Raw genomic sequence first — 24,529 nt, 5'->3', positions numbered from 1 at the left:
TTTCCCCGCTGCTCTATTTGATGAGGCAGCAATATATAGCTTTAACGCTGGATTGGATTGTTACATATGTTCATCTCTACTGCCCCCTGCTGTTTGTGTGTAGTACTGAAATCATGAATACGCTAGAACAGCATTTACTGCAAATGGTTATTGTCCAGCAGAGGGAATGCTCCTGCGTTCTGACTTTCTGGAGTCAAGCTGTATTGAAGAAAATGTCAGACACTGTTCAACTGAAGCCCTGCACCAGGACTTAAGGTTCTAAAAAACTGAGTTGTGAAAACATATTTATTTACAACAAAAATGTAAATAGCCTTTTAATTGAATCAGCATTGAGCATGAACATGTGCTGATGCATTAGTAATATATCTTTGGACCCCCAGTTTTGGCAGTTATATTAGCAGGCTGCACTGTTTGCTCTAACAGCATGTCCCACACATAAGGGGCTGCCCCTCCTCCCCATGGCCCCCAGAGCCTCATTGGCTGGGGCTTGGTTACTGGCAATGTGATCCATAAAGAGAAGACTTTGCCTTGACCTCCCCCAAGTTTACGACAGGAAGCGAACAGTAAGAATGTTAGGAACATACTGCCACATATCCCAGAGTTCACTACAGACCTTGCAAATGTACTGTGGTTTTAAAATATACTTGAAGTAGTGTTGATGGAACTGGGCTTATAATCAGAAGGCTGCTAGTTTAGGTATGGTGGTGGGGTTGTACCCTCTCATGGTATTAATTCTGAATTGCTTCAGTTGCTGAATATATACAGTGAGCTCCATAATGTTTAGGACAAAGACATTTTTTTCTTGATTTGGCTGTGTAGTCCACAGTTTTAGATTTGTAATGAAACAATTCACACATAGTTACAGTGCACATTCTCAGTTTTTACTTAAGGGCACTTTTATATGGTTTATGCATTTTGGTTTAACTATGTATAAATTATAGCACAGATGAGGAGGGGGGGTGCTTTGGATCTTGGGCAGTTCCTTTTGTTCTCTAGTTTTGCTTTAACCCTTCATGGTGTTATTGCAGCACCAATTTTGATTAGGAATCCACATTACACAATGGCAGAATTGAATATAAATATACTTTGTAGTGTTCCTATAGGATGGCCACATTTGCATGTTAAAGCTAAGGGCCGCATATTACATTTTTCTCAACTGAATGAGACTCCACATCCCACACTGAAATGGCTTTAAGCTTATGAGTCCAGCATCTTCTGCTGGTTCCCAGTGCCTACTGTAATACTGTAGGAGACATGATTTATTGCTCTGAATAAAGCACCATTAATGCTATACAGAAAGTCCTTTCTCCCTGTATTTTCCATTCAGCTATGCAGTATTTTCTTTGTGCTTTGCCCACAAATGCAATAAAAATATAAATGATATATCATACAAGATTATGCATTGGGTTCTGTAAGTATCTTCTGTCCTTGTTGATATGTTGCTATCTCTGCAGCTATGGATTATATTCATGTGTAACTGTGAGGTTTAAGGCAGTTCATTCTCTCAGGCACAACCTGTGTGCTATACATTTTTTGCTGTTCTGGCAGTTGCTCTGGTGGCTCTCATCTCAGCCACTGGAAAAGTATTGCCTTCAAAACCGACCACCTTAAATTTACTGTTGGCCTCAAAAACTTCACCATCTATTCAATAGTCCAGTATATACAGATTGCTATGGTAATGTGATTGCGATATATGTGATTGTGATATTGTATCATATTGTCTGACATCTGTTTTTCCAATTAATGTAGATACATGCGGCAGATCTCCAGATAAAAACAGCAGAAACCCATGAAGCTGACAAAACATGTTTCCATGGTTTCAAACACTGACTACAGTTAAAAGCATTGATGAATCTTTGCCCGCATAATCTGATGATAATTACCCAACCAGGGACAAATGCGTGCATTATTCCTAATGGATTTTTAGCGTCCATGGGAACTTTTGCAAAGATACAATAAAAATGATACAATATCTTTTAACATGGGAGGATGCAGTGTGCAGTAAACAAGGCAAACACAATTATGTAAAAGATATTACATGTGCTTTTTGTTTTTGTATTTCTTGACCATGCTGTTGCCAAACCTCCAGGGATACTGTTGTCTCCAACTGTTATTGTAAAACAGAGTCTGTTGCCAGGGCATCCCATTAAATGGAGCAAAGCTCCTAGTTTGCCTTGATGCTCTGAGCCAAATTTCCCAGCAACCACCAGTCTTGACATGGAATTTAATAAAATGAAAGTTTCAGATCTCCTTCCTTTTCGTATTGGAGATGACAGAGCCAAATCTCAAAACAAGGTATCTACTCTGTGTGTCCCCTAGCAGGCACCCTCCAGCTTGTCCCACCTCTTTTGGCCTGTTCCCTAGTCTGAGGGTGAAGGGAGCAAGGAATGGATGAATGGGTGAAATGGATCTATTGGTCTGTGGTGTACAGTGGCAGCAAGAGATTTAGCGCTGCTCTTGCTTTATACAGCTGCTCTTGTTATAATGTTGACTATAGTGGGATACACAGATGCAGACACACATATACACACAGATACTTCAAATTGCTTCTTTACTGCAAGTATGCTTTCACTATCTAGTATGTATGTTTTTTTATTCCCTTTGGAGTCTGTTATTAGTGTTTGTTTTGTTTGCATAAGAACCCGAGTTGTGCCAGTGAATGTCCAGGAAGCATTACGAAGCTGAGAAATATGAAAAAAACAAAAACAGATTGCACTGATTGCAGACTGGGGCGGGGGTGTAGAGAATGCCGAAACCGATTGTGGCAAAAACCGGACAAATCATTTGGAGACCTGTACATATAATTTAGAAATCAGATATTCCAGTCCAAAACTGGGCATCTGGCAACTCTAGTGTATGTGTATGTGTGTTCACAAGCTACATTATGGTTTAGTGTTGTCCTCTGGAGGTGGATATAGAGCTTAGGTGTCTGACTCTTCTAAGCATCGATTATATTCTGCGCTTTCCTACGGATCCCCATTTCACACACATCACCCTCACACTTTTGCAGAAAGCAGACCCATCTTTCATTATAAAGGAAATCTTTAAAATGCGTAGGACTGTGTTCATTTTGATTCTTCAAGATTCAGAGATTTCAGCTCTAGTGTAGTTCCCTCAGATGTGTATATTACCTCGATAAATGTCACAGAAGGTTTATCAGATGATGCATCTCTAGCTCAGCATTGTGTAACCCTATCTAGAACCTAACATGTTTTGTTATTTTCTTTGCAAACGCAATAGTTTCTGAAACAGTGGATAATGGCACTGTGAAGGGAAGTGTTGTCATTTAAACCTTGCCAACTGGCCAGAGACTGAATTGCATTAGGTTGCCTAAAGCCATGGCCTTAAATTGCTTACAAAATGGAAGCTTGTCAGAGTATTGCCCTGTTTCTCACAATAGAGATGCTGAAATGTGGGCATTTTATAACATATCATTTCAGTGCTCTTCAATCTGATCTATATATATGTTACATTTATTGCTTGTAACACAGAACACTGTCATCTACAGAGAGAGAGAATGAGAGAGAGAGAGAGAGAGAGAGGTTGGGGATTCAGAGGTACAGAAAGCAGGGAAGAGAGATTGGGATGGATAGACAGCAAGATAGAGAGGAAAATAAAGTGCATTACCACATTAGTGCTGTGTCACAGAGCACTCTTGTGGAAGTGTCATATGGATTTCACATTTTAGGTTGCAAACATGGATTTAATCAACACTTACCTGACTTGTACTTGTGTGCATGTTCAGTAATTTCTAAAATGAGTGAAAGCATTTGTTTAGTCAATATTTTGGGGGGATTATTCTGACCCATACATCCATATACTCTTGTATTTGCATTGAAACATTGCCTGTTATTTATTATATATTTTTATATATTATATATTTTTTTTTTATAACATGATTTCCTAATCGACTTATATTCTGATGCCTATCAGCACAGATAAGAGAAGTGAGCACCAAAACCTCCACTCTCGGCACATTTTGTATCGTGTGACAGATTGACAAATAAATGCTTGTAAGTTGTACATTCCATTACAATGTAACAATAAAAATGGAAAGAAGGGACATCAAGCAAATTTTCTGGACATTGTTTCAATTATTTTTCTCATTTACATCAAAATCCAGTGGAGTGTGCTGGCTGTGGTAGCCCTAAACAGTACTGACAAGCCTCATGTGATTGCATTAAGTTTGGCAGTATAGAACAGGGCGTGCATGACATTACTCTCCCTGTCAACCATGATCATAGCATGTCTTTGATACCCAGACTGGCACAACTCAAGGCTCTGTTCTGACGTTTAGTCACCCTCAGTTTTACAACAGGCTTGTATAGTACTGAGATGTTTTTTTGGAAATTGCAGTGTCTGTGTGTGTGTATCTGTGTGTGTGTGTGTGTGTGTTCAAGCGTGCGTGCATGTATGCTTGCGTGTGTATTTGCACAGAAGTTAAAGTAAAATCTCAGAATAAATCTGACTCTAGTCCAGTGTGTTGAAGCAAAGCTGGAGTTAAGGCACTGATTTACAGGTGAGACAAAGTGTTAATTTACAGGTAAATTATTCATTGACGGGTAAAGTGTGTGCCACCTGCACTCCAGATTTGTGGACCGTGCTCTCAGTTTCAAAGCCACGCTTCCAGAGTTACAATGTCACACAGAGCGGCACGTTGTTTTTACAGGGCCTGGGAGATGTGGTGTGGTCCTGTTGCCATGGCAGCCAGCCTTTTCGTATTCTCAGCGCATGCTTGGAGAGCATGCTGCTCCCTCGGATATTTTCTTCCCGAGCCACAACACAGGCTGGGTGCCTTGCTGCAGAGAGAGGAAAAGGATCTTTACTATAAATCTTTCTCTTGTTAATCCCTCATTCTGTCACCTCTTAGCCATTGTTGCTCACAGTGGTGCCACCAACAGACAGAGCACTCATAGAGCTCAGCACTCATGCTCTTAATCAGTAGTAACAGGCAGCAGGTCATTCTCAATAATAGATGACTAGCTCTTTTTGTTTGATAATGAGACAGGTCTGGAGTACATTTGTTGTGTGGGAGGCATTCATAACAATGTTAAAACACTGTAATTAGTCACATACTTGAGACTGAGAAAGGGATAGGGCAGGTCATTCAGGTCAGACAATAAATATTCAGGAAACCGTGGTGGATGATCTCTGGTATGCCTACCCCCTGTAGGCCACTGCATGGTCACAAGTCCCTTCAAGAAGCATGTTCAGATTTGGCTGTTTGTGTGAGTAACACAAACTGTAGTCTGGCTGGTTTTTCAGAGTGTCTCCACAGTATTCCAGAATCCATCTTCCTCTAATTCCTAATTAAATATTCTCCTCATTAAGAACAACTGAAGGAATCAGAGGCGAGCATGCCAGCATGGCAGCAATGAGGCTTTGTGTTGTTGGTGGTTGAAGGACGCGTGTGGATTTGTGAGCAGAAATAACGTGCCTTTCAGTCCGTGTAGCCTTGTTTCCCCTTTTGTCTGAGGATAAATGCTTTAAAAATGAGTCAGTGGCAGCATCAGACCTCAGTGGGTTTCAATGGCTTTAGGTTAAGTATTTCCAGGTAAACACCTTATACTGTGGCAGGGGAAGGGATACATTTTTGAGATGCTGGTCCAGTGACCTCTAAACAATTATTCAAAACGGATGTGTTGTCTTTAAATCGCAGAGCCAGGCTTTTATGGTTCTGACTGCAGAGCGGTGGGGATTTATGGCATGGCTCAGTGTTTTTAGTGCTTGCCATGGTTGTCTAAAAGATTTTTGTTATCTAATTCATCAACAAGCACAAGTGATTGGTGATGTTTGTTGCTGGTGCCACATTTTCAGTTCCTACCCTATCATTTTTGGTCTCTAGGGTTTATTTCCTTTGTGTTTATGTTTGTAGAAGGGGGATTCCTTGGTTCTTGTATATGAAAGCTTTTTTATTCATTGTTGTTCAAGTGGTTTTAAATGAAGCTTTGGACAAAAAAATTACAGTAAACCCCATGCACTATTACCTGAACTTGCTAAACCAGATTTCTCTACAGGTATAACATTTCCATATGTCTTTAGTTCCACAATCAGCTGCTTCTAGAATTACAGAGTCAAACCCATTCTTTTTTTAACCAATTGTTCATGGTCTTCTCAGTTGACTGTGTCATTACTCATGACCAGAAGATCCTCTTGGAAAATGGCTTCTCCATATCAAAGATGATGAGTTTTCCATTCATAGAAAAAGGACTGGCAAGAAACTGATTAAATTTAGTTCCTCCGGTCCATCTAATAACTCCCTGTTCAAATGTCTAAATACATTTTTTATTTCTCATCTTCAGTTAATTTGTGATGTGTTTTCTTGTGTCATTCGGCAGTCTTATGTCTTAAATATGTGAATGGCCCATTAGACCACAGTTGTTCATATGGGGTCCAGCATTTTGTATCAAGTATGCTAGGATAGCAACTGAAGTTATATTAAAATGACATGGCAGATTTCAACTTATATTCAACCTTATGATATACTGTAGGTCCATTTTTGTCTGAATTAAAATTTATTTTATTCATTGGGCAGCATGTATAAAGTGTATTCTGTAATGCCTGTGCAATGACACAGTAGGGTAGTCACTAAACTGAAAGCAACATGGGATGTCAGGCGGGGCTGGTTCTAGGCATAGGCGACGAGGGCCTAGGGCACCGTCCATCTGAAGAGAAATCCACCCGTTTTCGTCTCTGCCCCCTGGTCCGCAATCTCTATTTTGTAATACACAAATGTCCGTATTTATTGTATTTCGTAACATTGCTGGGAAGGCATATTGGACTAGTGACAGAAATACAACCAGCATGCAACATTTCCAGTTCTTCTATGACATGTTCCAAAAGATTTGGAGCTAAAACATTCCTTAATTTGAAACAAACAAAAAAAAAAACTGAAAAGGAAATGGTTGAAACACACTTTGTAGCCAAAAATCTTTTTTTAAACCAACCCACCAAAATGGTCAGAAAATGAGTATCATTTGAAACAGTGTTGACAAAGTAAGTGCATTTCTTTTGACTGTTGCTTGCACAAAATATCTAATTTTCAGTTTAGATTTTTTTCCTTTTTTGCTTGCAATGTTTTTTTCAGTTTCAAATCTTTTTTCAAACAACTTTTGACCTTAAATTGTTATGGGGTTTGGTACACAAAAGAGGGGTGTGAAGGGGATGTGGTTTACTTTGAAGGACAGTTAGTTTGGGGTAGACCATAGTCTTTGCTTATTTGAATGGAATCAGTAATTATGGAAGTCAACAATTGATTTGTTGTGAATTTCAAATTTCAGTAACACCTAAGTATTAAGTTACAATATGAGCTACCCTTTTCGAATATGAAAATGTATTGCATAAATGGCTAATGATATTAACACATTGTTTATTGAAATGTTTGGACATGCAGTATTATAGAATTATCATAGTACTCTGTCACACTTACAGCAAATTATTATGCATGCCAAGAAAGGGTGTATTTCAAAGTAGAATGTTGTAAGCTTTCTTGTGAGCTTATTATCATTGTGGGCATACTTTCCTTTTACAACAATATACACACAACTCATTAAACCGGTATACAGTCGTATTGTATTATAGGCATCATAAAAAGAAGAATGGAAAGCAAAAACTTATTAGAAATGGAGTTGGATAAAAATATACTTTGTTTCCTGGTGACAAGTCTGATGTTTGAATAGAAGTAAACAGCAGTAAAAAAAAAAAAAAAAGTGGGTTATGTGCCCTAGAAACAAGTTTTTGAAAAATGGGTGAATACAAAAAAAAAAAGTGAATTGTTATGTCAACAACATAACAACCTTCCACTTGTGGCTCAGTTGTGTTTGCAGCTGGGTCCCTGGATGATGGCGGAAATGAACAGGCCAGCATCGACACCTGTACTGCAGGGGCCATGTTTTTCATTATTTGAGGATGGCGAGCGCAGGCTGTCCTCACTCATGCACGTCTTAGAGCCTTCATACACACTCAGAAACACTGTTGCTCTGTATCTCTTGTGGTTTCATTCTCCTCTCTGTAATCTGCATGCCCACCTCAAAGGCTTTGATCCTTCTCCTGCTGTCCGTAAGAGGAAGCAGACTCTGTTTGACTCATTGTCCCCCTGGTGGCCTTTTGGCAACAGTAAATATTCTTGTTAAGTGGCAGTGCTGTGGAATGGTGGTTAGCAGTTACACATAAATAACCAGGCAAATGCAGGCTTTGCTCCGGCTTAGGGCTCTTGTTTTGGTGGTAGTTTTAGTCTCAGAGTCTATTTTAATCAATGTATATTCATAAGTTGTGTTCTTGAAATTACATAGCAATCATGAGGGTATACTGTACCTACCATTTCATATAGACATAAAGCACTGTTAACTTTTGACCTAGCGAAGACCTGACATCAGGTGCATGCTATATGTATATGTAGGAAGAGCCCCAGCATTGAATCTACAGGTCTACAAAACTGTATGCTCTGTGGCATGAAAGAGGTCTGGGTTCTTTTAGGCTTGGTGAAAGGCAATGCATATTAAGGATGTAAATTTGCAGAGAAGAAACTATGCAAGGGTCACTGATTATCCTTCAGGCAAGATTTAGAGTGTGCCGCTCCAGTGGGCCCTGGATACTAACAAAGCCAATACCCTGGAACTTTGCTTCCAGCTTCAGCCTGAACCCTCTACTTTTGCATTCACTCCTCTCAGTATGAACCAAGTCCAATAAGAACACTTTGTGTGGAGCTTCTGTAGTACACCTTCAAACTACTCATTTTGCACTTGACATGCAGCCTTTGTTAAACCTTACCTGCTGTACAGTAAGGTACTGTCATTTTTCTCAGTACCATTTCCTGGTTGCACTGCTAGTCAGAGGGAAATTTTAAATATGAACATGACAAACTGGTTCATATTTATTACTGTATAAATAATATCTATTCCTAGTAACACCCACAGCAGCTGCCAGAACATAGCCACCTGGAGAATAAAGGCTGACTGGATGGCCCTGGATGAGCTATTTTGTCTTATTCTGGATTACAGAATTACGTTGGGGTTTTGCTCCCACACCCTCCCTAATCCTGCCGAGTCACTCACAAACCTGTCAGCATCAGCCTGGTGCTCCCTTTGGCTTCTCTCACTGTGTCCCTCAGCACCGCCTCTGCCTGTATCCTCTCACCCCTTTCTCACCTCTGCCAGGGGGGGCTGGCCCCTGAGTCCTTATTTTAAGCTCCTCTACAACTGCCCTGCTTCCAGAAATAGAAGTACTACTTTTGAGTTAAAATACACTGTGTACAGTGAGTGCAGTGAGCCATTGGGAATGTTGATGTCGGTTGTGCTGAGTAGTGTTTCCCAGGCTCGGTCCTGGGGACCCGCTGGCTTTAACTCCAAACAGCATCCTTTATTAATCTTATTTGATCTGGCTGTTCATTGAGCACTGTCCTGGATTTGACATCTCATGCTCGTGCTGACTTGTTCTGCATCGTTCCATCTTTTTTTTTTCCAAGTTGCATTACTTGAGTTCAGCTTCTGTAGCTGTCCTTCATGCTGTTTCTGCATAGCCTCGTGGGAAATATGTATCTGCAACCAGCCCATTTCCACTGTCTGCAAATAATAACAACAAAAATAATGTTTTATTTATATAGCGCCTTTCTCAGACCCATGGTCACTATGTTTACAGAAACATAAAACAGGTAAAATGCATAGATATACTGTACAGAGAACTGAAATCAAAGTATAAATCCAAGAATAAAGCAGTGGAAATAAAGTACATGTACAGACTATAAGATGACATGGAATCATGCAACACAGCAAAACACTAAAGAGATAAGAAAAGAGATAAACTTGCTGGTTGTTTGATGTTGAAGGTTTTTTTCAAACATGTACACGTGTTTCTGACAGTTTTCTGCTCGGAAGGAAAGGTACTCTAGATTGTGAGTCTGGATCCCTCTCAGTCAGAGCTGAGTGAGCCTGGATCCCTCTCAGTCAGAGCTGAGTGAGCCTGGATCCCTCTCAGTCAGAGCTGAGTGAGCCTGGATCCCTCTCAGTCAGAGCTGAGTGAGCCTGGATCCCTCTCAGTCAGTGCTGAGTGAGTCTGGATCCCTCTCAGTCAGAGCTGAGTGAGCCCGGATCCCTCTCAGTCAGAGCTGAGTGAGCCTGAATCCCTCTCAGTCAGAGCTGAGTGAGCCTGGATCCCTCTCAGTCAGTGCTGAGTGAGTCTGGATCCCTCTCAGTCAGAGCTGAGTGAGCCTGGATCCCTCACAGTCAGTGCTGAGTGAGTCTGGATCCCTCTCAGTCAGAGCTGAGGACTGGATCCCTCTCAGTCAGAGCTGAGTGAGCCTGGATCCCTCTCAGTCAGAGCTGAGTGAGCCTGGATCCCTCACAGTCAGAGCTGAGTGAGTCTGGATCCCTCACAGTCAGAGCTGAGTGAGTCTGGATCCCTCTCAGTCAGAGCTGAGTGAGCCTGGATCCCTCACAGTCAGAGCTGAGTGAGTCTGGATCCCTCTCAGTCAGAGCTGAGTGAGCCTGGATCCCTCTCAGTCAGTGCTGAGTGAGCCTGGATCCCTCTCAGTCAGTGCTGAGTGAGCCTGGATCCCTCTCAGTCAGTGCTAAGTGAGCCTGGATCCCTCTCAGTCAGAGCTGAGTGAGCCTGGATCCCTCTCAGTCAGAGCTGAGTGAGTCTGGATCCCTCTCAGTCAGAGCTGAGTGAGTCTGGATCCCTCTCAGTCAGAGCTGAGTGAGTCTGGATCCCTCTCAGTCAGAGCTGAGTGAGCCTGGATCCCTCTCAGTCAGTGCTGAGTGAGCCTGGATCCCTCTCAGTCAGTGCTGAGTGAGCCTGGATCCCTCTCAGTCAGTGCTGAGTGAGCCTGGATCCCTCTCAGTCAGTGCTGAGTGAGCCTGGATCCCTCACAGTCAGAGCTGAGTGAGCCTGGATCCCTCTCAGTCAGTGCTGAGTGAGCCTGGATCCCTCTCAGTCAGTGCTGAGTGAGCCTGGATCCCTCTCAGTCAGTGCTGAGTGAGCCTGGATCCCTCTCAGTCAGTGCTGAGTGAGCCTGGATCCCTCTCAGTCAGTGCTGAGTGAGCCTGGATCCCTCTCAGTCAGAGCTGAGTGAGCCTGGATCCCTCTCAGTCAGAGCTGAGTGAGCCTGGATCCCTCTCAGTCAGTGCTGAGTGAGCCTGGATCCCTCTCAGTCAGTGCTGAGTGAGCCTGGATCCCTCTCAGTCAGAGCTGAGTGAGCCTGGATCCCTCACAGTCAGTGCTGAGTGAACCTGGATCCCTCTCTTCTCTTATACCTGGCAGTTTGCCGGCCCCTCCCTTCTGACCCAACGCGGTCACACAGCCGGGTCCTCCATCTGCCTATAGAATCTGCGTTTAGGTGCGCCTGTGCATGATATCCTTGCCCAACCCTCCATCTCTTAATCTATATGTAAGTATTTATACAGCAGTCTAATTGTACCGTGTGTGTCTCTACATGTCTGGACATGTTTCCTTTTGTATGAGGAACATAAAGGGCTGGCTGAGCTCTCTCCCACACTCCGAGTATAGCATAGACAAGAGTTCACAGGTCCTTTTAACTGGACATATGGAGGGAAAATCAGTGTCCAGAGGATACCCTTTCTGGACAGTTACCATTGGCATTGTCAGACGAGGGTAAGGTGCAGCTGTGCTTACTCTAGTGAGTCTGTGGGTGTTTTTATGTGCTGTATTGGTTTTTCTGGGTTCAATCTTTGATCTTTGGTTTGCTTTGTGATATTTGTAGGAAATAATGCATGGTAATGTTAGTAGGGAAGTGTTCTTAATGAGTTTGGCAGCTGTAAGTACAATGGTATGTGTGTTACCTCTCTAGCTCTCTTTTCCCGGTCTTCTTGTATATATATATATATCTGTGTTTTGTGTTTTGAGAGAAAGCATATTATTTAAAATTTGTGTGTTCATATTTAATTTAACAAACCTAAATAAACATGTTTGAGGTGGCAGTCTGGTGTTTTTTGCGAGTTTTTCGATTCCTGCTTCATAGCTCGGAGTGTTTTCCTCGAAGAGGCATTTGCACTATTTATAGTGTTCAATCTGCTCTGCTGTTTGTGAGGCATTCCTTTCTTTTTTCTCCGTTTTATATCTCCCACGTCTCTGACCTCTGTGCACAAGGCCGGGCTCCAAGGCCTCAAACCTTCAGAGCTTTGTGTGTGTGTGTGTGTGTGTGTGTGTGTGTGTGTGTGTGTGCGTGTGTGCATGCGTGTGGCTTTGTTCTCAAACTCAAGCACCAATTCATATATTCTGTTGGCTCAAGGACAGGAGTAAACCGTATGTGGTTCCATCAAGATATGCCTTTGGAAAGGCTGTCAACGCTGACAGGAACAATTACATTTTGTGTCGTATTGAGCAATTTCCAACAAATCTTTGGCTGGTTTACAGTGTATTCTTCAGATTTTATCAGCTGTGGGTGTTTGTTTCAAAGTCTTGTGCTGAGATTGCTAATTCATCTCAGCCGTTAAATGTTCAGAAAATGGTTTAATTGGTCTTAATTAGAATCGTCTTTGTTTTCTGCTCAAAGCAGGAGCAGTGATTACGATGGTGAAGCGATCAAAGGAAGGAAAGAAGACCTGCTTTGTCAGGATGGGCCTGACTGTTCTCATACTGAAGTGTGCTATGAAAGCTCTTTTTCAGATGAGAGAGAGAGAGAGAGAGAGAGAGGGCAGTGGCTAGTCCTGAGATTAGATGCTTGTGGCAGTGAATGTGTGTACTGTACTACTGTACTTCAGTGCTATAACACAGCTAATAATTTGAGTGGGCATGCTCAGATACTAAATATATACTATAGACCTGCATACACCTACAGGTGCTTTCTGTCACCTTGGTGACTCATTAGATGCCTTGCTTTGAACAGTGTAATATAGAAATGAAAAATTATAGCAACAATACTGGAAATCTCTTCCAATTAAAATAAGGGAGTCTCTCCCCTTCATTTTCTGCAAGATTGGATAGCTGTTTGGGATGCAGTGTGAACTGGGGACAAGCTTATAGCATGGAATACTCTTATCCGAAATGCGTAAGGCCAGCTACTGTGAGCTAACTGCATGGAATGCTCTTATCCACATTGCACAGGGCCAGCTACTGTGAGCTAACTGCATGGAATGCTCTTTTCCAAAAATGCACTGGGCCGGCTATTGTGAGCTCATTTCTTGGAATACTCTAATCCAAACCGCACAGGCCCAGCTACTGTCAGCTCACAGCTGAACATGCTCTTATTCAGAACACACAGGGCCAGTTACTGTGAGCTCACTGCATAGAATTTTAGCCTCTTGCCCAAAAGGCACAGCCACAGCAGATATGAAGATATGTTCAGTACTAAGAATATAGGTTCCTACACTATACAGGCACATTGCCTGCTCATGCGAGTGCCTTGGGTAATCATCAACATGTGTAAAAATGTGTTTCATAACTGCCATTGTCCTAATTTCCAATAGAATTGTTCTTTTGGTTATTTTTCAAAAATATGATTCTCACCAATAGAAGTGGTCATTTTGATTTAAAAAAATGTATTGTACAATTAAAATGATTACCTTAATGATGAAATAGTTACTATACCAATGCAGTGGCTAGTCATAAAATTGAGCGCTGGCTTTGGGAGTGGGTTTGCATGGTTTGCAGAATCTTTGTATATTTTCATTCAGACTGAAACCACATTGGCAGATGACCTGGACAAACAGTCCCAGTCTAGAAAGGCCTACTCTGTGTGGCATTTGTTTGTTTGAATTTGTGTGTAGGTGCGTGTGTGTGTGTGTGTGTATATATATATTTATATATGTTTTGTGTTTGTACGTGTGTGTTTGTGTCTGTGTGCGTGTGTACAGTGTATTTGTTGCTGTTCCTTGGTTTTGTACCCAGGGTGGATGCGATTGCTTCAGGCTGTGTCTAATAGAATGCTGTACATGTTGCACTCATATAGAGGAGGAGCACTAACCTTGGACTCAGTGACCTCTGAGTGAGGTTGAAGGTGTGTGTTGGGTAGGGAGGGGACAGGCCGGATGTTTTCCTTCACCACATCAGAGCGCTGAAAATCCCTGTGTTGTTTTATTTATTGTGCCTGTTGTTAATAATGGAGCAGCACCCCCCCCCCCTCGAGGACTTCCCTGTAGATGGTCAAAACAATGAAAGGCTTACATGCTGCATCTGAGTGTGCACTGCATAGAGGGAGGGAGAGGAGTGGGATCTGGGGCAGTAACCTGGGGGGCGGGCTGCCCCTCCTAGCTCAGGGGTCCCTGGGCCTCAGCGATGCGGGGCATGCGTACAGGGTCCTGCAGTCCACCCCACACCTCTCTTTTCCCTCAGTGATGTCTCCAGACAGACTGTCTCATACTAGCTGTTGTGGTCAAGCTTGGGTCTCGTGCTGTTAGCCCTTGTCAAATTGCTTGATTAGTGACTGTGCTGCTCAGCCCTCTTTAGTCCTGCCAAAGTGTTAGAACGCCTTACATGCAGTGTACTACAGGCAGTCTGTACTCTTACATCATGTTAATTCATGAAAAATATTGATTATTTTTCTTAAGGCAGAACTGTGTTATGAGTCGGTAGTGACGTTACGCTTAATAACCTCAATATCTTTTTGGTACCTCCTTAATCATACTTAAAGTAAGACATTTATACATTAATGTGTTCCTTAAAAGTATAAATAAGTCTTGCAGGTGAATATAAAAGGACCTAAATTAAGATAAAAGGACAGTGCTCAATTTTGCCTGTCCTACAGGTAACCCCCTCCTTCCCAAAGAGGACTAAATTACAAGTCCGCTAGCGGTGTCTAGGACAGTGCAATTGAACAACTGGGGAAAAAGGAGGGTGGTGCCAGTGTAAGTGGACTGATTATTATTCAAGTAATGTCACCCACGCTGCATTATACATACAGCACTCATCACTGCACAATTTAAACCTGCTCTGAGTCCAATTTGTGCTTTCAGTCTGAAAATTTATAGCAAAAAAAAAAAACCTTCAGAGAAAGTAGGTCAGCTAAACAAACACCATAGCTTGTACTATCGCAGGCGGCTCATTTACACTACTCAGATACAATGTGTGATGCCCTCTAGTGGTCAATGTATTAATTTAAACAGAAGCTGAATTAATTTCCTCGTCTATTGTATGCACGTACTCACCGTATGCAGACAGGGGATTGCGTGATCCCAGACCAATCAGCAGTCAGTCGGTTCTGTGGATGAAAAAAAAAATCATGCAATCACAGACTGGTCTGTAGCCGGCTACTGCAGATGAAAACATTCGCCCGATCTCTGATACGCCAACAGACTGTCAGTCCTGTCATTAAAACAGTCACGCTTATTTCAACATGTGGCATTTAACAATCTTTAATATGCATGCTGACTACAATAGCTATCATATCCGTTTGGCAGGGCCTTTGTACAGGGGCTTTTGTGTGTAGCTGTGTTTGTGCATGTGAATATGTGTGTGTGAACTCGTATGTGTGTCCTTTAGAATGCTCTTCCATTCCCAGCCCAGAGTTCAGACCTCATCATGGGTGAAAGGAGCAGGAGGGGGTTTGCATAAATTGGTGAGGGTTTAAGGGAGGTGTGTGTGTGCGTGTGTGTGTGCAAGCGCGAGTGTGTATGTGTGTGTTTGTTTGCGTGCATATGCGTGTGTGCGTGTGTGTGTGCATGCGCATGTGTGAGTCTGTGTAATGTATGCGCTCTCGCGCGCGCGCGCGTGTGTGTATGCGTGTGTGTGTGTGCGCACGCGCGCATGTGTGTGTGTGTGTGTGTATGTGGATAAAGAACCTGGGTGCAGGGCGGGCCCACTGCCAGACAGGCAGAGAGGGTGGTTATCTGCGCCCGCCCCTCCTGTTGGGTGTGATAGATGCTGGATGGGGCTGGGAGGAGGTGTGGGGTTATTTTAGGACAGAATCCACGGAGCTGCTCCTCGGGGTGCGATGCAAAGGGCTCACACTAGAATGAAGGTGAAGGGAGAATGAGGGGGGATTCTCTTCTCTGCCAGCAGAAAAAATGAAGCGTATTGTGTGTGCGAGCAGAGAAAAGCCTTGCATAATTACCTCCCTGTGGGATTTTCAATACGTGTGTGCGTACGCGTGTTTCCATCTGTCTGTCTCACTATCTGTTTGTCCGTGTGCACCTCTCTTGCAAACTCTCATTTTCTCTTCCCTCCTCCCCTTTTTTCACTCGCCTCCTCTCTCACTCACACACTCTCTCTCTCTCTCTCTCTCGTTCTCCCTGTTTCTCTATTCCCCTCTCACTCCCTGCTCTCCTCCCTCTCTCTCCTTGTAAGCGTAGTCTGGGCATGCTGCCAAGCCGAGTGTGTGTTTTTTGAATGAATACCTGATGAAGCTGATGAAGTGCGTTGTGGGCGGAGCACCGGGAGGGGAGTACTGCTCGGAGCTCTGGCAGTCGAGTGGCCTTGCATAACATACGCCGGAGTGTTGCACACGTACTGCTTCATGTGAGCCAGGAGCGCGGGGGGACTTCCTTATCGCCAGCCCATGGAAACGGCTTAGCGGAGGGGGCAGCGGGGAGATCGCGTACCGGAACGAGGAAAAGGGTGAATTTCCATTGCTAAATTTGCTTTAAGGAAACGCTCTGCATGAAAGGGAAGAATTGGAGAGGGGCTAAGCTTTTTTTTCTCAGGGACGCGAAAAGGCATAGAGACCCAGAGAGGATTTTTTTTAACAGGCTATGCAAGCAGAGACTCTGGAGAGATTGGTAAGTTTTTCCCAAACACGGCAGCACCAGAGAATGTCTTATGCGCTGTTTTTGCACTGCAGTGTTTTTCTTGTGGTGTTTTTCATCCACCCCGACATACACCCTTGCTTTCTGTCCCCTGAGGGGTGAGAGCATCTATCGTCTTTTAACAAGGCTGGGGACTCCCGGAGAGAGGACAACTGAGAGGGGGGGTAAAAAAACGCAAGTCATGCAGCCTTGCTGCGGGTACTCTGTGTCCTCTCTCTCTCTTTCTCCCTCTCTTTTTCTCTCTCTCTCTATCTCTCTCTCTCTGTGTCTCTCTGTCTCTTGCTCGCTCTCTCTCTCTCTCTCGGCATTGTGCATGGTTTTAGAGAGCAGCGATGCAGGAGTCTGTAGTCATTGTGAAGACAGAGACAGCGGTGTTTGTGCTGGCTGTCTGGACGGAAACCTGTACCCGCCTCTTAAAGGGCCAGGCACCAGCTCTAGTCAAGGGGGAGGGTTCCTGCTCACGCACTACGAGGACCAGACGGACGCAGATGCAAACCTCTCTGGTTAAAATTAGAAGGCAGATAGTGTATCATGCTGGGGATTTAGGCCTTTGTGGAAGAGGAGTGTGTGGGGTATTAAGGCCGCTCTGCTCTGGCTGGTTTGTGTGAGGATTTTTTCTTTGAAGGGGTTTGTCTCAGCTGCTACCAACACAGTAATCTGGGGGATTTACAGGTTGATAGTAAATTTTATAATCTTATTACAGTTTTTTACAATATCACATTTGCATACTGACTTTGTAGTCTGAGATACGGTACAGTAATTGTGAGATTTGATGCATGTTGGTATCAGCTTTCCTTATCATTGCCTCTGTGATTTTTGGGTGTATTATCTTTTTCAGTCAAATTAATCAAGGTTCCTTTAATTAAGAAACACGAGAGACTATAATTCACACCGTAGGAATTAATGAGGATCAGTACAGACAATCAGATTCCCCGCTTTCCATTTTTCTCCATGTGAAAGTTCTGTGTTCTGTACGGTATTGACTAACTCTGCAAAAGCATTCAGGAGTCCATTAGCCCATTGGCCTTAGTGGGACTTCAAAAAGCAAACTTAAATCCTAACTATTTTGGTTGGCTTTTAAATACTATTTTTGTTATTTTATCATTGTTTTAGCAATATTTTAAAAAGTGTTTTCTGTTTTTACTTGTGATTATTTATTTAATTAGTTTTTTTATGTATTCACATGCTATTTTATTTAATAGTTTATTTAATATCCTTTTTATTTACTTATATTTTGGTTTATTATTATTATTATTACTATTATTATTATTATTATTATTATTACTACTGCTGTTGATGACACTGCAACTGCTGCATTTTAAGATGCATTTATTACTGATGCTGCTGTAGAGTGGAGTACTCCAGGCTCTGGTGCTGCTGTAGAGTGGAGTATTCCAGGCTCTGGTGCTGCTGTAGAATGGAGTATTCCAGGCTCTAGTGCTGCTGTAGAGTGGAGTACTCCAGGCTCTGGTGCTGCTGTAGAGTGGAGTACTCCAGGCTCTGGTGCTGCTGTAGAGTGGAGTATTCCAGGCTCTAGTGCTGCTGTAGAGTGGAGTATTCCAGGCTCTGGTGCTGCTGTAGAGTGGAGTATTCCAGACTCTAGTGCTGCTGTAGAGTGGAGTATTCCAGGCTCTGGTGCTGCTGTAGAGTGGAGTACTCCAGGCTCTGGTGCTGCTGTAGAGTGGAGTATTCCAGACTCTAGTGCTGCTGTAAAGTGGAGTATTCCAGACTCTGATGCTGCTGTAGAGTGGAGTATTCCAGGCTCTGGTGCTGCTGTAGAGTGGAGTATTCCAGGCTCTAGTGCTGCTGTAGAGTGGAGTATTCCAGACTCTGATGCTGCTGTAGAGTGGAGTATTCCAGGCTCTGGTGCTGCTGTAGAGTGGAGTATTCCAGACTCTGGTGCTGCTGTAGAGTGGAGTATTCCAGGCTCTGGTGCTGCTGTAGAGTGGAGTATTCCAGGCTCTAGTGCTGCTGTAGAGTGGAGTACTCCAGGCTCTGGTGCTGCTGTAGAGTGGAGTACTCCAGGCTCTAGTGCTGCTGTAAAGTGGAGTATTCCAGACTCTGATGCTGCTGTAGAGTGGAGTATTCCAGGCTCTGGTGCTGCTGTAGAGTGGAGTATTCCAGGCTCTGGTGCTGCTGTAGAGTGGAGTATTCCAGGCTCTGGTGCTGCTGTAGAGTGGAGTATTCCAGGCTCTGGTGCTGCTGTAGAGTGGAGTATTCCAGGCTCTGGTGCTGCTGTAGAGTGGAGTACTCCAGGCTCTAGTGCTGCTGTAGAGTGGAGTATTCCAGGCTCTGGTGCTGCTGTAGAGTGGAGTATTCCAGGCTCTGGTGCTGCTGTAGAGTGGGGTATTCCAGGCTCTGGTGCTGCTGTAGAGTGGAGTATTCCAGGCTCTGGTGCTGCTGTAGAGTGGAGTATTCCAGGCTCTGGTGCTGCTGTAGAGTGGAGTATTCCAGGCTCTGGTGCTGCTGTAGAGTGGAGTATTCCAGGCTCTAGTGCTGCTGTAGAGTGGAGTACTCCAGGCTCTGGTGCTGCTGTAGAGTGGAGTATTCCAGGCTCTGGTGCTGCTGTAGAGTGGAGTATTCCAGGCTCTGGTGCTGCTGTAGAGTGGAGTATTCCAGGCTCTAGTGCTGCGTAGTGGGGTATTCCAGGCTCTGTGCTGCTGTAGAGTGGGGTATTCCAGGCTCTGGTGCTGCTGTAGAGTGGAGTATTCCAACCTGGTGCTGCTGAGAGTGGAGTTTCCAGGCTCTGGTGCTGCTGTAGAGTGGAGTATTCCAGGCTCTGGTGCTGCTGTAGAGTGGAGTATTCCAGGCTCTGGTGCTGCTGTAGAGTGGAGTATTCCAGACTCTGATGCTGCTGTAGAGTGGGGTATTCCCAGACTCTGGTGCTGCTGTAGAGTGGGGTATTCCAGTGGCCTGTGGTGTTCCAGCTCTGGTGCTGCTGTAGAGTGGAGTATTCCAGGCTCTGGTGCTGCTGTAGAGTGGAGTATTCCAGACTCTGGTGCTGCTGTAGAGTGGGTATTCCAGCTCTGTGCTGCTGTAGAGTGGGTATTCCAGGCTCTGGCTGCGAAGTGGGTATTCCAGCTCTGTGTGCTGTAGAGTGGGGTATTCCCAGACTCTGGTGCTGCTGTAGAGTGGGGTATTCCCAGACTCTGGTGCTGCTGTAGAGTGGGGTATTCCCAGACTCTGGTGCTGTTGCTGCAGGCGCCGCTCAATGTGGGTCACTCTCTCTCCCAGGGCCAGAGCCCCTCCTTTGTTTCTGCAGTTTAATCCAGAGGAGGAATGATTAGTGGGGGAAAGCTTATGCTCTGCTGTATCCTGACCTGTTTAGTGGGGGGGGGGGGGCGAATGTGTACATGTTGATACTGCACACTATATTTCCAAAAGTATGCGGACACCTGAACATCGCACCCATATGTACTTGTTGAACATCTCATTCCAAAACCATGGGCATTAATATTTGCTGCTGTAACAGTCTGTACTCTTCTGGGAAGGCTTTCCAGTAGATTTTGGAACATGGCTGCGAGGATTCGCTTCCACTCAGCCACAAAAGCATCATTGAGATTGGGCAGTGATGTTGGGCATAAGGCCTGACTCACAGTTGGCATTCCAGTTCATCCCAAAGGAGTTTGATGGGGTAGAGGTAAGGGTTCTGTGCCGGCCAGTCAAGTTCATCCCCACCAAACTCAGCAAACCATTTCTTTGTGGACCTTGGTTTGTGCACGAGGGGCATTGTCATGCTGAAACAGGAAAGAGCCTTCCCCAAACTGTTGCCACAAAGTTGGAAGCACACAATTCTCTAGAATGTCATTGTATGTGGTAGCGTTGAGATTTCCCATCACTGGAACTAAGGGGACTAGCCGAAACCATTAAATATAGACCAAGACCATTATTCCTCCTGCCCCAAACTTTACAGTTGGCACCATTCGGGCCAGTACAGTTGGCACTATGCATTCCGCCAAACCCAGATTTGTCCATCAGACTGCCAAATAGTGAAGCGTGATTCATCACTCCAAAGAACGTGTTTCTATTCTATCTTTTTGCGCTACATGCTTCAGCTCTTGTTCTGTGAGCTTGTGTGGCCTACCATTTCGTGACTGGGCTGTTGTTGCTCCGATATGTTTTCACTTCACAATGGCAGCACTTACAGTTGACTGGGGCAGCTCTAGCAGAGCAGAAATTTGATGAACTGACTTGTTGCAAAGGTGGCATCCTATGACAGTGCCACTTTGAAAGTCACTGAGCTCTTCAGTACGTCACATTCTATAGACACTGTTTGTCAGTGGAGATTGCATGACTGTGTGCTTGATTTTATGCACCTGTTAGCAATGGGTGTGGCTGAAATAGCCAAAACCACTCATTAGAAAGGGGGTTCACATACTTTTGACATGCAGTGTATGTAAATAAGCCCTGAGAGTTCCCTGGCCCTGCTGCAAATTTGCACAGTAGCACATTTAAATAGGATGATCCAGTGCTTTGTTGTCAAGTAATATGCTTTGACAGACATTCCGATTTCCTGACACCGGGGCAGCTCAGGTACTCCAGTGCTGAATAGTTGGAAAGCCATGTAGCATGGCACTAAAATTCACCAAATAATGGTAGAAATAACCATCTTCTCTGCCTATTAAATTCAGTACTTTATAATTACTCACATCTGCTCCTGATTTAATAGACCCTTGTAAATGTAGTCCTGAATTAAATACTGTAACTTGGTGATACTTCATTCACAATCAAAAATGATATCTGTGACTGATCTTGCACTTGCTTACAACACCATCAATGACATCTTCAGCTAGGTGAGGCCATTACTGGGGATGAATTTCTTATAATACTGTAGTGAAAATCAAGAATTGTGACATTGGAAGGAAGGACTTTGCAGCAGGACAGTTCCACCTCCCAAGAGGCCTGGCCTTTCTGCAATGTGTTAATGTCCTTGGTATGGTGAAGGAGACCAAAATTTGGCTCCCACGCTCGGACAGTAAGCTCTTTGCCTCCTGCAGAATAAATCATCACCACATTGGTTTCAGTCTCGTACAGTATGTGGCCATGTGAGCTGGATTCAATGGTACTTGTCTACAGTACGTAAAGGTGAATAGAATACAGTGATCCCGCTTGTGAGGTAGAATGACATACTGCAGGGCATTTTTCCATCTCACCAGGCCTGACTTGGTGCCGATGTGGCATTGTGTTGTGGAGTGGAAGACCAGGGTTTGTTACCTTATCTCCTGGGTTTTCAGGTTTTCAGAGTCTGTGAAGGTACTGTAGGGAATCCCTGTCCAGCTGGCACTTGCACAGATAGAATCTTCCCCCCCCCCCACCCTGATCCGCAATTGCAATTTCCCCCTCCTAACTCTTTTCAACTTATGAGAGGGGCCTTCTGGATGTCTTTGAGCTTGGGTGGGGGTCCCTGCATCAGAAAAGGTTGAAACCCCTGCTCTATCACTGCCTCCTTGAAACCACCCCCCTATAAATAGTATTAAGGACTGTCTTTTGCCAGTTCACACTTCAGTTCTAGCTTAGCCATGTTCATTGGCATATTTATACTTGTGGGTTTAGGGTAGTATTGTGGCAGCCAACTCTCCATTAATCCTTGCCGGCTGATTCCTGGCAGTATACCAGGAACAGAAGTGAATGTGGGAAGAAATGAATGGTGCACAGTTTGGTGAGAGGATTAAAGATGAAACTCTCTCTTTTGTTTTTATTATCATTGAAATAATGACAAAATTAAGACTAGTACTCACAACAGGGTTGTACAAGCCTGATTAAAATAGTCTGAAGTGCTTGCATGGGCTTTAGTGATTGAACTTGTGATGGATACAACATAGACCACGTTTGGCGATATGCAGAGATCCTGTTTCAAACAGTCACTACCAGTTGTAGAGATTGTAATATTATGTTGTTCATCTGCAGCAACCTATCATAGACAAAATTGAAATGGAAATGGTTCATCTTACCAAATACTACTAAAGTATTGGTATGAAATTATTATTTCTTTCTTCTCTTTCAAAATCTCCTTTGTGTAGAATGTATGTTGTTGTGCCTGTTCACAATAGCTGTGGAAATTGCCTTCAGCTAATTAGCATGCTCTAATGACTGTGTGCACTGCAGACCGAACTCTGAATTAGAGAGACGGAAAAAGAGAGAGGCAGAGGGAAAGAGAAGTAGAGACATAAAGTCTAAGGCAGAGAGAAAGGTAGACTATGAAGAAATGATAGAAACAGACAGAAAGGGGAAGGGGAAAATGCAGAGATAAAGAGAATAAACAAAAAGGGGGAATAAGCAAAAGAGAGAAATTGAGGGTCAAAAGGAAGAAAAATAGAGAGGGAGAGAGTGAAAAAGATAGAGCCCCATCTGCTGCTGTTGGCTTGTTTACACAGTACTTTTCAGTAACCCAGTGTCTAACTGTGCAATTTCCATTAACAATGGTGATGACCTCTAGTGTGAAGCAGAAATAAATAGCTAATCTCAGCACTCATTGACTCTGGCCTCCAGGCCCTTGTCACACTCAGTTATTGTGTTCCAGGACCAGTTTCACTTGCAAACATGGATGGTGCTAGGTTCTCTAGCAATGTACCACTACTATAATACAACAAGGATGCACTGGAAAGATGGCTAAAGACAGCTTTACTTGCAGTTCATTTAATCATTTAAATATCCACAGGTTTACTCTTCACAGTCAGGTATAAATGCAGTGGCAGCCAGACACAGTGGTTACCTTTGTAATGACATTTACTTGCAGTTACATAACAAGCAGGTAATGGTTCTCATAGCAGAAGAAAGACCATCTGCCTTTTCCTTGGATGCTTCTTTCTGAGTCACAGCCAACCCAGTGAAAATCCAGCCATCGCATGTCATTTCTTCACAGCTCAATTTGTCTGAACGCAGAGTGCTGTGGTTTTGTCTCACAATTTTCTGTGAACCAAAACAACCAAGGGGAAAAAACACAGAGCCTTTCCATCTTTGTGCCAAGAGAGGCCTCAGAATGCTCCAGAGACACAGCAGATAAGAGGCTGATAAGGGCCCAGAACTGGAGGAATGTCCCATTCTGAATGAGAACTCAGCTGGGTCTCTGGCTCTCCTAATGTCTCAAAACGTCCAGCTTATTTTATATTCAAAGCAACCCTCCCACATGCAACACAGAGCAGACCTATTTCTGAATTGTCTTTAATTGTATTCACAAAACTTGGCAATGTACAACCATTTCATCTGAAGTATATATGAGTATATAGTGTGCACTTCTAGGGCAATATTTAGCTATTTTGCATGTTTCTTTGAGCAATTTGGTTCTGTCAGTAATACACTACACAAACAACCATTATTTTCAGTGGAGCATTTCCCAAAGTGGGATATAATGTCTGAACTTCTGAATCACCTGAATTATCCAGATGCATGCATTGCCCCTGAATAGCTTATGCTCTACAGCTTATTTCAAAAGCACTAGCAGTATACACATTTTCTATTCTAAGTCATGTCAGAATACCTGACTGGAAGTGAGGGTGTTTTGAAATACATTAAAATGCTGTGGAATAAAGAGTTAGAATATTATTGGAAGCTTAAGGTTTTTACTTGTCTTGTTGTATATGCATAGGAGACACTCATACAGGCTGGTCTACATACACATACTGTACATTCATACCGACGGGAATTTATAGAGGTAAACTGCACATTGTCCTCTCGGAAGTGTCCTCTTACAACTCATGTCTGTGTGGGGCAGAGTTGCGAGCTACATTGTGATGTGAAGTGGCTGGCTGACACATGTGCTTTGGAGGAGACTTGGACAAAAAACTTTCCAGAGCTTCATAGAAGAATACGAACTATAACTGTATACTAGTTATGAT

The 24,529-nt window shown here is 43.6% G+C and overlaps 1 protein-coding gene and 1 long non-coding RNA gene across 7 annotated transcripts in view; one reads left to right on the top strand and one right to left on the bottom strand.

The window, feature by feature from the left end:
* Window positions 1–24,529, top strand: part of LOC135260985 (ataxin-1-like) — a 63,615-nt gene that overhangs the window by 26,509 nt on the left and 12,577 nt on the right. The window contains exon 1 of one of the 6 annotated variants that reach the window (XM_064346811.1): window positions 11,469–11,607. The exons of 3 other annotated variants lie outside the window; for them this stretch is intronic. The gene's annotated coding sequence lies outside the window, so the exon portion shown is untranslated. Of the gene's footprint in view, window positions 1–11,468; window positions 11,608–15,957; window positions 16,668–24,529 lie in introns of those variants that run through there. 2 more of the 6 variants (XM_064346786.1, XM_064346776.1) reach the window with 2 other exon arrangements.
* Window positions 9,382–15,694, bottom strand: LOC135261007 (uncharacterized). The gene is made up of 3 exons (XR_010331806.1): window positions 15,099–15,694; window positions 13,919–14,087; window positions 9,382–9,560 (listed from the first exon to the last, which is right to left on the bottom strand). It is a non-coding gene; the product is annotated as an uncharacterized LOC135261007 (long non-coding RNA).

This window comes from Anguilla rostrata, chromosome 1 (assembly GCF_018555375.3).
Source record: "Anguilla rostrata isolate EN2019 chromosome 1, ASM1855537v3, whole genome shotgun sequence".
Taxonomy (NCBI): domain Eukaryota; kingdom Metazoa; phylum Chordata; class Actinopteri; order Anguilliformes; family Anguillidae; genus Anguilla; species Anguilla rostrata.
This window is presented reverse-complemented; position numbering and strand designations above follow the sequence as displayed.